The 11,708-nt window shown below is 39.5% G+C and overlaps 1 protein-coding gene and 1 long non-coding RNA gene across 2 annotated transcripts in view; both read left to right on the forward strand.

Moving 5' to 3' along the window:
* Nucleotides 1-11,708, forward strand: part of lrmda (leucine rich melanocyte differentiation associated) — a 209,775-nt gene that overhangs the window by 43,405 nt on the left and 154,662 nt on the right. The gene's annotated exons all lie outside the window — the stretch shown is intronic.
* The window catches only part of LOC143421786 (uncharacterized), a 20,519-nt gene continuing 18,276 nt past the window's right edge, over nt 9,466-11,708 (forward strand). Inside the window, exon 1 of the long non-coding RNA XR_013101361.1 lies at nt 9,466-9,690. This is a non-coding gene — a long non-coding RNA (uncharacterized LOC143421786). The remainder of the gene's footprint in view (nt 9,691-11,708) is intronic.

Below are 11,708 nucleotides of genomic sequence, written 5' to 3' on the forward strand. Positions count from 1 at the left end.
CAAATTGTATTTCACTTATGAATGCAGTGCCCTGACACCCATGGCAGATGCTGATTCATAGCCATCACATAGCTGAGATGTCTAAGTGCCCAGGACACACAAGGAAGTGAAAAACTACGGTGTGCAGGCTTTTAACGTTTCAGATCTTGTTTAGCCCTGCCAATGGAAGATTGACAAGTGGAGTTTCTGCTGTAGCAGGTAACTGACATGCCTGGCTTCCCCCCCCTGCTGACTGAAAGCTTAATATATCATTTGTCAGTCAAGGATGGGCTTTCATTCAATCATGGCTTGGCATCCACTCTAATGCCAGCTGCGGCTTCGATTTCATGCAAAAGCGAGGTTGAACACACACTTAGCAGGCATGTACTGACTGCAGTGATTTCGAAAACAGTGGTGTTTTAATAGAATTCGCTCAAGTTTAATAACATTTTCTGTCAATTAACGTTCCAATTTTTGACTCTCTGACAGTATAACCGGCGATCTCGATCTAGCGGTGATCTTGCTCGCATAAGACGACTTGAGGTATTTCTGTAAGACTGGGTCATCTTGCATCACTTACACGCAAAAGGACAAAACACCACTTCAAAGTTCTATAATAGTTTTATGACTGCCCACAAATTGCTGTCATAAATTTTTCATTCTTTTTAATTTACCATCATAAATCAAGGCTGCTGTGGGCTCTCTGCTGTAAATGGGATTGCTCCATAGTTTTGGCATGCGGCAATCTGGCTTTGAATCTCTGAGAAACAGACAGCACACGGAAGGTAGTGCATTAATTTAGACCCATAAATTATGCACTTACTTTTATAATGTCAAACCATAAATAATGTTGATGCATTGGGAACTGCAACACATCACCCATAGAAATTATGCATTTGAGATGAATGGGGATGCTGTGATGGATAATGGATCTCAACCAGTGTGATCTATTTAAGTTTGTTCCCAGAGGAAATGATGGTGCAGAATTAGGGATACAAGTTCTGCAAGAGCCGTTCGATATTCATAAGCAGCCTTGCCCAACATGTTACCGCTGTGCATCTTTCACTTCCCTATTCCTCCTTCTCCTACTTCAGTTTTGTTCTCCTTTACGTTAAAGGGCGTCTCGTATGCAGAATAAATAATCCAACGCAACAAAAACATTTGTACTCATTTTCAAAGGCTACAACAAACTACAGCTGTGTTGCTGTCTCCTCTCATGGTCCCCTGATGAACATGTGCAGTTCTGCTGTAGCTTGGCCTCCGTGCCAAAAGAAATGTTGCCTCTGGTTTTTCCAACCTACTCCCCAGAGTACCAAATGGATGATTAAGTAAGGGACTTTACCAAGGCTTGTGCAAATGCTTAGTACACTGAACTCCTGAATATTGTGTATTATCTGCCATTAGGTGGTGATAATACTAGCCACTCTCCCTGTAATGGCTCAGGAGAAGAATAATTGAATGTGCTTATGGGCTCTGGTTCAGTGGAGTCATGTGTGAATGGGAATGCGTCAACACTCATCTGGTGTTAATATTATACCTCTGTATTCCTGTTCAAACTGAGCTTCACGGGAGCATTAGCCATATCACCGTGACCACATCCAGTCCAGTTCTCTGCCTTTATGATCCTAATTATCTGCAGAGAAGCTTGTTTGGACAGCTCATTCATTTTTACTTGACTGTATTGACAGTCCTTTCTTAAGCAGTCAAGGTAAATACCATGATCAATACCATGGTATTGATCATGGTATTGGCTTGCATTATTACAATAATCCTTATATATGAAAATGGCAAGAGTAACTAAAGGGGAGCGTGGAAAACGTTTTATTGCCGCTTGAATAGGGTGGTGTGGTTTGGCAATATATTTTTCCGCCTGATATTTTTATACTAAACTTTCTTGTCCGAAAAATCGACACTTGCGAATAGGTGTTTACATAAAGACACGTAAAATACGCTGTGCTCTAAAACTTTACAACTTGCCGAAATTGCCGAAACCAAGCAAGCATGCAGTTTTATTTGAGTGAATTGCTATTAAAATGCGATTTCCCTGTTTGGTTATGTGACAAGTAGCGAGCTTGTATAATGCAGGCGAAATAGGGTTAGGTCTCTGGTCAGATTAGAGCATTGCCACAAATTGAACGCACTGCAATAAATGTTCTGTCACTGAATTTGATACCAGACAGTGGCATGTGCAGCAGACAAAGCCCCTGGTTTTGTCTGGTGGATATAAATCATCTTGATGTTCACATGGTGGTCTTGTGTACACTTTAAATAGAGGGAGATGCCACATCAGCTGTGCAGTGATGAGTTATGGACCATATCAAAGAAATTAGAGAGTGCACCATGGGCAAAATGCTGCAGTAAGAACAATAAGAACATCAGAAGTTCACAGTGAATTGCCCATTTATTCCCGCCTTACTGATTTTTGATCCTTCAACAGTGACCTTATTGTTGGAGATCTTAGAACTCCGACGGCACAGAGGCAAGACTGTTTTTCCTTTTCAGACAACACCCCGTTTTCAGCAAGTATTTCCAGTTGACCCCATTTTCCTCCCCGGGATAATAAGCTCTGACACTGACAGTAAATATCTCTCTGGGTTTCATTACCCTCCGTTTGGCATCGTAAATCCTTTCAAAGGAGAAAAATTCCCCAACTAGCCATGCAGGTAGATTTGTGGATGTGTATATGTGGCTGGACATGTTCTGGATGCTGCTTTTCCTTTGTTGACTGTTTTTCTATTATTAAGTTTTTTACTTATGGGGGGGGGGTCACAAATGTTCGAGCTAAATCGGGAATTTTACAAGAATTCTACATTTCTCTCCATGCTAATATCTACTACTTCTTCCAGCACTGATTTTATACTACAGGGTTGGAACACTGTAACTTATCAAAACTCGTGTGTAGACTTTGTTCAGAACATGCTAGCCTGGGTCAGCACTGTTTGAGCCAACGTAGGACTTTCTGCAGCCCGTAAGCAAACAGGTCAGATCCCCATCACCTTGTCTCCTTGACATTTTGTCTTGCTAGTATGAATGCGTGCTAATGGTTAACTGCAATTCAGTTCTCTGACTCAGGCTTCACCTTTTAAGCTCGTCGTTAAAGGTTAAGGCTGGGCCGATAACAGTAGGTCATAAAGCGACTTGCAGTTTGCCATTAATTAACACTAGTTCTGCACTAACTGCAAATCGGTGGAAAGAAGAGCTCCAGGCATTTGGGCTGTTGGTCGCTTTTACGTAATAAGTAGAGGTGACGTTAATAAGGTGTTGTAGGAAGTAGATCGCTCTCACCAAAATATGCTTGTATGTATAAAGGTGGTGATGGTAGGCTAATTCACAACCTGTAGCATTAGCAACAGCATTTTTTGCTATACAGCATTATTAACTCAATATGTTTAGCAAAGAAGACAAAAGCATAAAAACATGTGTAGGTTTGCAGTTCCAATCCCTGTCATGCCACCAGTGATATAATAACGAACAGTGACGAATTCAGAGTACCTCCTGCCCCTAATACAGTCCCACATATGCACACACACACATGAATAAATAATAAATTCTCTGTCTTTGAATTAGTGCAGCCTTCTTGAGCCAGAAGCTCCTGCTGTGAATAGATTGTTCAGTTCTCAAGATACAGAATGTTGGACAAGTACCTTAGAAAGGTATATCACAGACTTTACGGCTACTATGGAAGGCACTTTGTTGTAGTGGGCTCTAAGAGTACAGTATATCCATGTCTCCAGCCCTTTGCTGCCCTTGCCACAAAGTCAACAGACTGCAGGGCTGTAGTCAGCGTCCCTGCCCCCTTGATTTAAGACTACACTTACCAGAACGCAGTGAGGCTGTTGGTCCTCTCTTTCTCTGAGAGCTGTCACTCTTGGGTGTAATTTGACCTGCTGAAGGAAAAAAAAAAAGAAAAAAGCCCAACTCAAACCGTGAATAATGAGTGGTTGTTAGCTTTTGAGACAGAACAAGCAAAGCGAAACACAAAACACTCCAGTGAAAGAACTGTAATTACCCACAAGCCTATGAGTGCACTCTTAGAGGGATTGTTATTGTGTGTGAATGACCTTTCATGTCTTTGGCATGCTGCTCTGCGGCTCTGAGTTAGACTGCTAAAGTTCCACACAATCTGGTAGCATGTAGAAATGGGAAATATGTAATTTATGGATGATTTCAGGAGATGGCTTTCAAAAATAGCTTTTTAGGGGGGGAAAAAGCTTTTTCAAACAATATGTTTTCTGTAGCCTAAATTCTTGAAGATGGAACTGTTTTTTTATTTTTCTTCTATCAAAAGCATACACTGTAATTGTGTCTTTACAGCCATGTTTTTATCATATCATTTCCAGTCGCTCTCTGGGTCTGCACTTTAAATGAAGGATGTGGCATGATTTGGCTTTAAACACTTTTAACTGCTGATCTAAGTTTAACATTAACCTTATTTTATGAAATGCACCCTCGGAGACCACCAAAAGGAAGATGGATTACTGAGAGATATGCGTGTCACCAATGCCCAACCTTCTCTTAGCCTGTCCACTTCTTCAAAAAGTCCTTCTTGGGGAACAACAAATGGACAGATTACCCAGTGACTATGGGATGACAGATAACGCAGAGCAAGCAGAACTGCAGTGCGGGAACCTCTTGTTCCAAGAACCACAGACTGACTTTTTTAAGATTTATTCCATCAGTCAAGTAATTAACATGATTTATGGTGCTGGGGTGACTGTTAGTGAGACAACAAAGGGGTCGGGCGGTTCCTCCCCCAAGGAGATGCTATCAGGTGTTTTCTGCTGCGCTTGCAATGCAGTCAGCATGCAGCTGTAAATTCAGCCTTTCTGCATTGAAGAGAGATGACCCCCCCCCCACCGCCACCACCAGCCTCCCCTTCTTTTCTTCCCTCTAGTTTTCTCCCCCTTGCTACTCACCCCAGGAGGTCACAAGTTCACAGCTCGGCCTTAACTGTTAAAACCTGTGGCCTGAACTTCTGACCTCACCTAGTGTAAAAGGGAGCACAGTGAATGGTGTTTATAAGGGCTGCAATTGTAAAAAAGCACAGGGGTTTAGTAAAGGATAAAGGGTGATGCAGTGGCTGGGGCCAGGTCCAATCTTTAGCTTACTTGTCCCAGTCACAGTGACCTTTAAAAGAGGTGCTATAAGTAAAGAGTGCCCCTCAAGGCCGGGGAAGGGCATGGCACTGCCTGAAATCAGAGGCAGCTGGACACCACAGACTTTTGGATAACACAATCCAGCTATCTGCAAGATACATGGGTGACTCATACAGACATTTATTTTAAATTTTTTGGAAAGTTGTTAGGGTTTCTAACACCGTGAGACAAATTTCTGAGACTAATTTTCAGCAGAAAATATTCCAGTGAGACGTCTTGATGGCAGTATGGATATTGCCTTGAAGCATTAGCATAGTAACTGTCTGAAAACAAACAATCATTTCAATATTTTCTTATTCATCTGTCACATAAAATATGTACAACACTCATACCTGCTTTCACAAGAGTGGCAGTTTCCCACATTCTTGTCGCTCGCAGGCAAAAACAAATGCACAAGAAGTGCTTGGCTTAGCTCTGTTTACACACACTCTGCTTTTCCTGCAACCTCTATAAAAACAAAACATGGTTTCTTTAGGCTGCCTGTTTCCCTTTTAAAACAAGAGAGGGGAAAATTAAATGCCTACAAGCAGATTTTATGATCTGATAAAAGATGGCATTTACTGTTGACTGATTTACTACCTGCCAAAGTTTGTGAGTGTCTTGTAATCCAGCATGAGCTCTACAGCAGCACAGAAGAGTTGTTGAAGGGGGCTTTCATCACTCTGATTTTTATTTTCAACCTGCTGGATGTTCCCCTAAAAAATGGAATCGCAATGCTGCAGAAATCTTATTGAAGAGACCTGATGATTAAAATTCATGGATTTAAAATGTAGATGCAAATACAGCAACATTTTATCCGCCCTGGTGTCTGTGTTCACTTTACTTTGCAGACAGAGACATATTGAGGTTTGCAGGAAGGGCGGCATTAGCGTGTTAGTCTGTTACTTATGTGTGACTAGTACATTGCAAAACAAAAGGTGATTTGTTGTGAGTTCAGCTAAGCTGGTATTGCTTAGTCGTAAACAATCTCTTGAGGCCTGTGACAGGTAATAGCGCTCAAAGAATGATGTTTACGTTCGCTTCTAATTTCCTAACAAGCTTGGACAGATGGTGAGGAATTCAGGACTAGTATGAAACATCAACACCGTGTGACACATTATTAAGATGCTTAAGTTTTTTAACATGCGCATTGTAGTCATGTGGTTTGCTCTTTTTTTCACAAAAGAAGGATGATCTGCGCATTCAAGTTGGAGCAACAAAGCAAACAAAACAAAGCAAATGATCTTAAAGTTTGCACCAGCACGGTTTTAGTTGACGGAGTCATTCCACCTTCTGCCATTTAGTGCTACTGATCTATACAGAGGAAACAAATTTACTGCATGAAATATAAAGAATAAACAAATCTAAATGCCATTGATGTCATCATTCTATAGCAACTTTGTTATGCAGTCAACATTTACTCCATAGTAGTAAGTTAAAGTAAAAGCACTTGTCTTCAGGGCATACTAACATTTTTATATATATATATTTATATATATTTGTTCTTCATGGAAAGCAAGTGTTCCCTAAGTTGTATACTTTTGGGATAAAGAAACTCTAATAGTAACACAAGAAGGGTCTCTGTTCTATTCCTTGTCAGGTGTGGTCACATCTGTTCGCATGATTAAGGTTCATCTTAATTATGTTTTCTCAGAAAGCAGAATATATTGATTTGTTAAAATAACAATGTGGGAGTGCAGCCTGCCTATGCTGTAATGCATTCTTACTGCTTCTCAGTGCTATTTGCTTCAAGCTATTTTTACTCAAAATCTGCTGTGTAATTTCTGACTGTGTATTAGAGGTTGCCTTTGGTCAGTATTATTTGACAAGTGTTGAAAGGCTGTTATGAATATATTGGATCTCTGGAGAAAACATGCAACTCTTTTAAACTGCCACAGAGCTCGCCTGCGCTTCGAGTTTGTTCTGTCCACTTGTAGTCAGCTGCGGGCTGCGTGATCTCAGCAGCAGGATGTCTATCTCTCTGCATATCAAAGATGATGTCTGTTTAAATCTAATCCCTACCTTTACCCATTCCAACAATCATTATTGGATGAAAGCTGAAAACTAAGGTGAAGAAAGCCCTCCATATCTGTTTTTGCTTTCTTTGTGGTTTCTCCTTTGTGCTGCTTTCACTCCTCCCTTGCAAGCTTTTTGCCAGCCCAGTGAACTTTGTGTGCACTTTGACCCATTAGTGACTGCTACCCATGCATTCTGGCCTTACTCTTTTAAAGTCACCACAAAACCTGATATACTTTTACTTGTTCAGGCAGTCACGATGAGATTTTTTTTTCCAGAGACACTTGAGAAAAAATTAATAATCACATTTATTACATTTAAATTGGGGAGCAATATGAGAAGGAAGACAGTCTTTATGTCTGTATAAGCATTCTAGTTTTTTTTTTTTCTTAATACTGTATATATTATTGAGCCATATGTTAAAAGTCTGTCCTAAAACCAAATTCCAAGTATTTGTTAGACTCAGTATAAGTTATATACAAGCTTTTTGAAGCTTAAATGGCAGGACAGAGTCACAGGTAGAGGAGCAGAATACCTTGCACTTGCATTTTTCTGCATTTTAAACTAGTCTGTGGTTAAGGAGTGCTAATTGGAAAGTATCAAGCAAAGAAGCTGGGGAAAAAAACTATCTGATTTAACTAGGAGACTGTGTCAGACTGCAGCTGTTATATTATGAGCAGGACAAAAAGCAGACTCCTGTGGCTGCTGTATGTTTAGGAAGAGAAAAAGGCGAGTAGTTGTAAATTAACCAAATTATTTAACTTCTGCTGAGCAAGGACGTTTTAAAACAGAGTGTTAGCTGTTTAGAGTGCAGCCATCACCTATTTTGTTTAATAGCAGTAAAGTATCCGGACGATTTATATTCTTACAAATTCTTGTTTGCTTTTTGTGGGTTTTAATGTGCGTTTAAATGTGGAAGTGACATCATGACAAATAATCCATAGGCAGGGTGTTTGTGTGGACTGTTCGTAAGTATGATATCAATTAATGTGGCTTTAAGAGGATTTTTGAAATTTGGTCTGGCGGGGTTATCTGTAAGCTGAAAAAGATTAAGTTTCAGGCACTGATCTTATAATTTGTTAGAGCTGTCAGAAAGCCAGATCAGGTTAAGATCCCCCATTAATATTATCTCTGAGGAGGTACACAGTGACCAGAGATCTGCAGCACCTTACACAGCATCTCATTTTGCAGAGAGGTAGGTAACATATTTATATTTCTTGTATTCTGAGCTGAAGGTGATTTAATGTCCAAAAATGTAGTCTTTTGTGTACTTCAGATTAGAGCAGGGCGATATGGCCAAAAATATTTATCACGATATATATTTGAAAATTTGCGATAACGATATAACTGATGATATAATTGATGAGAGACAAAATACAACTCCACAACATTACTAGCGCAAAAAGACAACCTTCCATTTATTTTCACTTAAACAAGAAGCTGGTTTTTATGTACATTAAAGCTTTATAAAAATGTAACAGTGCAAATGCAAATTCCTTGCTGAAAGTTTAACCAAAAGGCATTTCCAGTAGAAATGGGCTGACATATCCTGAGCATAACCATGTATAATATCCACTGAAGTTAAAAAGAGGTGCTTTGCAACATTAAACTGCAGTGTGCAGTACGCATTTTTCGGACCATAAGGTGCACGGGATTATAAGGCACATTAAGCGAAACAAAGCAGTCAGATAAATCAAACTTTATTCAAGTTTCCTCCACTTCTGTACCATTGATTCATTAATGTTGAATTCTCTGGCAGCTGCTCTATTCCCATGTTGTTGCAGTATATTAATGACTAACCTCGTATTGTGGATGGATTATCTCAGTTGTTCTCCTGACTGAAGTTTGGTCTGTTTACAGCATCCTGCCATGCGATTGCATTTGTCTCGAACCATCAGGAACGTTAACTTTTATAAGTGGAAAAGTGTTAGTGTTCGTCCTCCAGATTCACTGTTTATGTTATGCTAACATAGCTGTGTCGCTAGCGATCACGTAGCACATTATTATATACCAGCTAGCCCAACTTCAGTAACCCTACAAACGTCACTGCTGTTTAGTTTCCTGTCTTCATTTATGTTGGACGTGATAGCAGAGCTGTACGTTTGAATTTTTTCAGAAATCTCTCAGTCAGAACATGCAATATCATGCTTAGGTAACTAGCGAAACTAGCGAGCTAACTTCCGCTAGCTTCCTGCTAACTTCTAACTCCGTTAAATGTAATAACTTTTTTTTTTTTTTTTGCCTGTCCCGTTTGGCTCTTTTGCCATCAGAATTGTTGTCTAAAGGCAAAGAAAGATGCCCAACAGATTTACTTTACCAAAGTGACCATCCCAGCCTTGCCGTAATGGTCCATTTGATTCACCTTTTATTGTTTATTTTATTTTCACTTACTGAATACGGGACAGACTTGACTGGGGGAAAGAAGGGGAGAAAGAAAGAGGGAAAGAGAAACAGCTGAGAAGAGGGACGGGGGAGAAGGGCAAAAAACAAAAACCAACGGAATGAGCAGAAAAAAAAAATGCATATATCGATCACCTGGATCACCTGCTGAGAAAGAAAGGTAACTAGCGAAACTAGCGAGCTAACTTCCGCTAGCTTCCTGCTAACTTCTAACTCCGTTAAATGTAATAACTTTTGTTTTCATGGATGCCTGAAAGTTAAACTTCATAGTTACACCTGGTAAAGCAGCAATGCTGATCGTTTTATTAAAGATGAAAGAATTTAGACAGTTAACTCTCGGTGATGCTGCAGTGTTGTTTGACCTGAAGCATGCAGAGTTTAGGACCCAGATTACTCCCAGATTTAAGAGCATCTTAGTCCGACAAATACGACAATAACAACGGCCGCTTGCATGTTCTGCAAAAAAATGTGCTTTGTCGTGTATCTGACGGACAAACACCAAACCAGTTCCACATCACGGAAGTTGCACCATTTTTACAAACCAATTCTGGTTCATCTGTTTCACTCAACAATTGGCCATGTGCGTATGAAAACAAAGGCACTGCGCATGCGCGCTTTACTCCCATTCTATCGCGATATTTCATTTTCCTATCGTTGCCTAACATTATACCGGTATTACCGTGAAAGGTATAATATGGCCCAGCCCTACTTCAGATCAATTTGACCCCTATTATTGCAGCCCTTAGAGAAAAGCTTTGTTTCACTAAGAATGAGGATGTCAGGAAGGTCTCGTGAATTAAAAAAAAATAGTAATGATAACTGTGGCATTAAAAATATGTATGTCGTATAAAAATACACACGATGTCTTAAACAATCTAGCACAAGCAAGTTTTTTTCACTTTTGTGGTTTATTGTAGCTTTCTTCTTTTTTGGCAACAACCTTTTAGTAACTTCTAGTCTGCAGTCTTAGTGTTTCTTTATAAAGTACTTTGTAAAAGTCTTGAGCCACCTCTCATTTCCTTATATTTTGCTTACAAGGAGCCAATTTTTCTTGTAATGTTTTAAAAGGGGTCTTGAGCAGTACTTCTCAAGGTTTTTGTGAAGATCTCTAAAAGTTTTTCGTTGGACATCGGCGGCTTTTTCACTCATTTTTAGTCCAATTTCAGAAGATTTTTTTTAATTCACTGAAGCATCAAATAGGCACCCAACCCAGGGGATGAACCAGTGTTGTGTCTACACATAACAGACAATTCAGCAAAGATTTAATTTTCATTTGTTATGTTAAGGAATTGTGCTACTATCAGCCTGTCACAAAATGAACACAATTTATTACGTTTTTATAAAAGTGCTTTTGATCCTACAAGCTGATTCCCAAAGAGCAATTAGCCAAAAGCATATCTTGGCATGGTGTGGAGTGTGTTCCTAAAAACTTGAAGAAAATGGACAATTGGAGGACAAAAGAAAAAGGTGGACAGTAAAAAAAAAAAAAGTCTGTCTGTAAGAAATAGGCAAAAAATCAATATGTATGGAGGTCAGAGAGGGACAACAGTGAGCGTCTACAGTCATTTGTAACTTTATTAGCAGCGTCTTCCTGAAGTGCGCCAACAACATTGAGAGCAACATCCTCCTCTCTGCCTCTTAATGCTTTCTGGTCACTATGGTAACACGTAAATGTTTCTTTCAAAATAAAACACACAACTACAACACGGGAAAAGACCCAGGGAAACCGAGTTAACGATAAAAACCCTGAAAACCATAAATTTCACACCCGAGCCTCGAGTCTTGTGGCCCGGTACCAAACGACTCATGGACCGGTTTCTGGCCCCGGGGTTGGGGACCGCTTAGTTAGATGGACCTCAGTGATCTTTTATGGGAAGAATTCCTGTTTAGATCAATTTGATGGAAGAATGAGAGATAACATTCATCTGAAAATGTAGTTGCAGAACTGATTGTAGCAAACATTTAGAGAATTTTTTAATTTATTTATTTATTTTTACCATTTCTAAAGATACTCATGATGCAATAAATAAACATGAAATATTTCAACTCCACCTGCATCTTTACAGTAATTTAAGTTTTGCAAAAAAAAAAACCCTAAAAGCTTTTAATTAAAAACTTTATAATATTTAAACACTGAAAAGCTTCATTTTACTTTAGTTTTTTTAGTTTTTGAGTCTA

The sequence above is a fragment of the Maylandia zebra genome, linkage group LG13, assembly GCF_041146795.1.
Source record: "Maylandia zebra isolate NMK-2024a linkage group LG13, Mzebra_GT3a, whole genome shotgun sequence".
In the NCBI taxonomy this organism is placed as follows: Eukaryota; Metazoa; Chordata; class Actinopteri; order Cichliformes; family Cichlidae; genus Maylandia; species Maylandia zebra.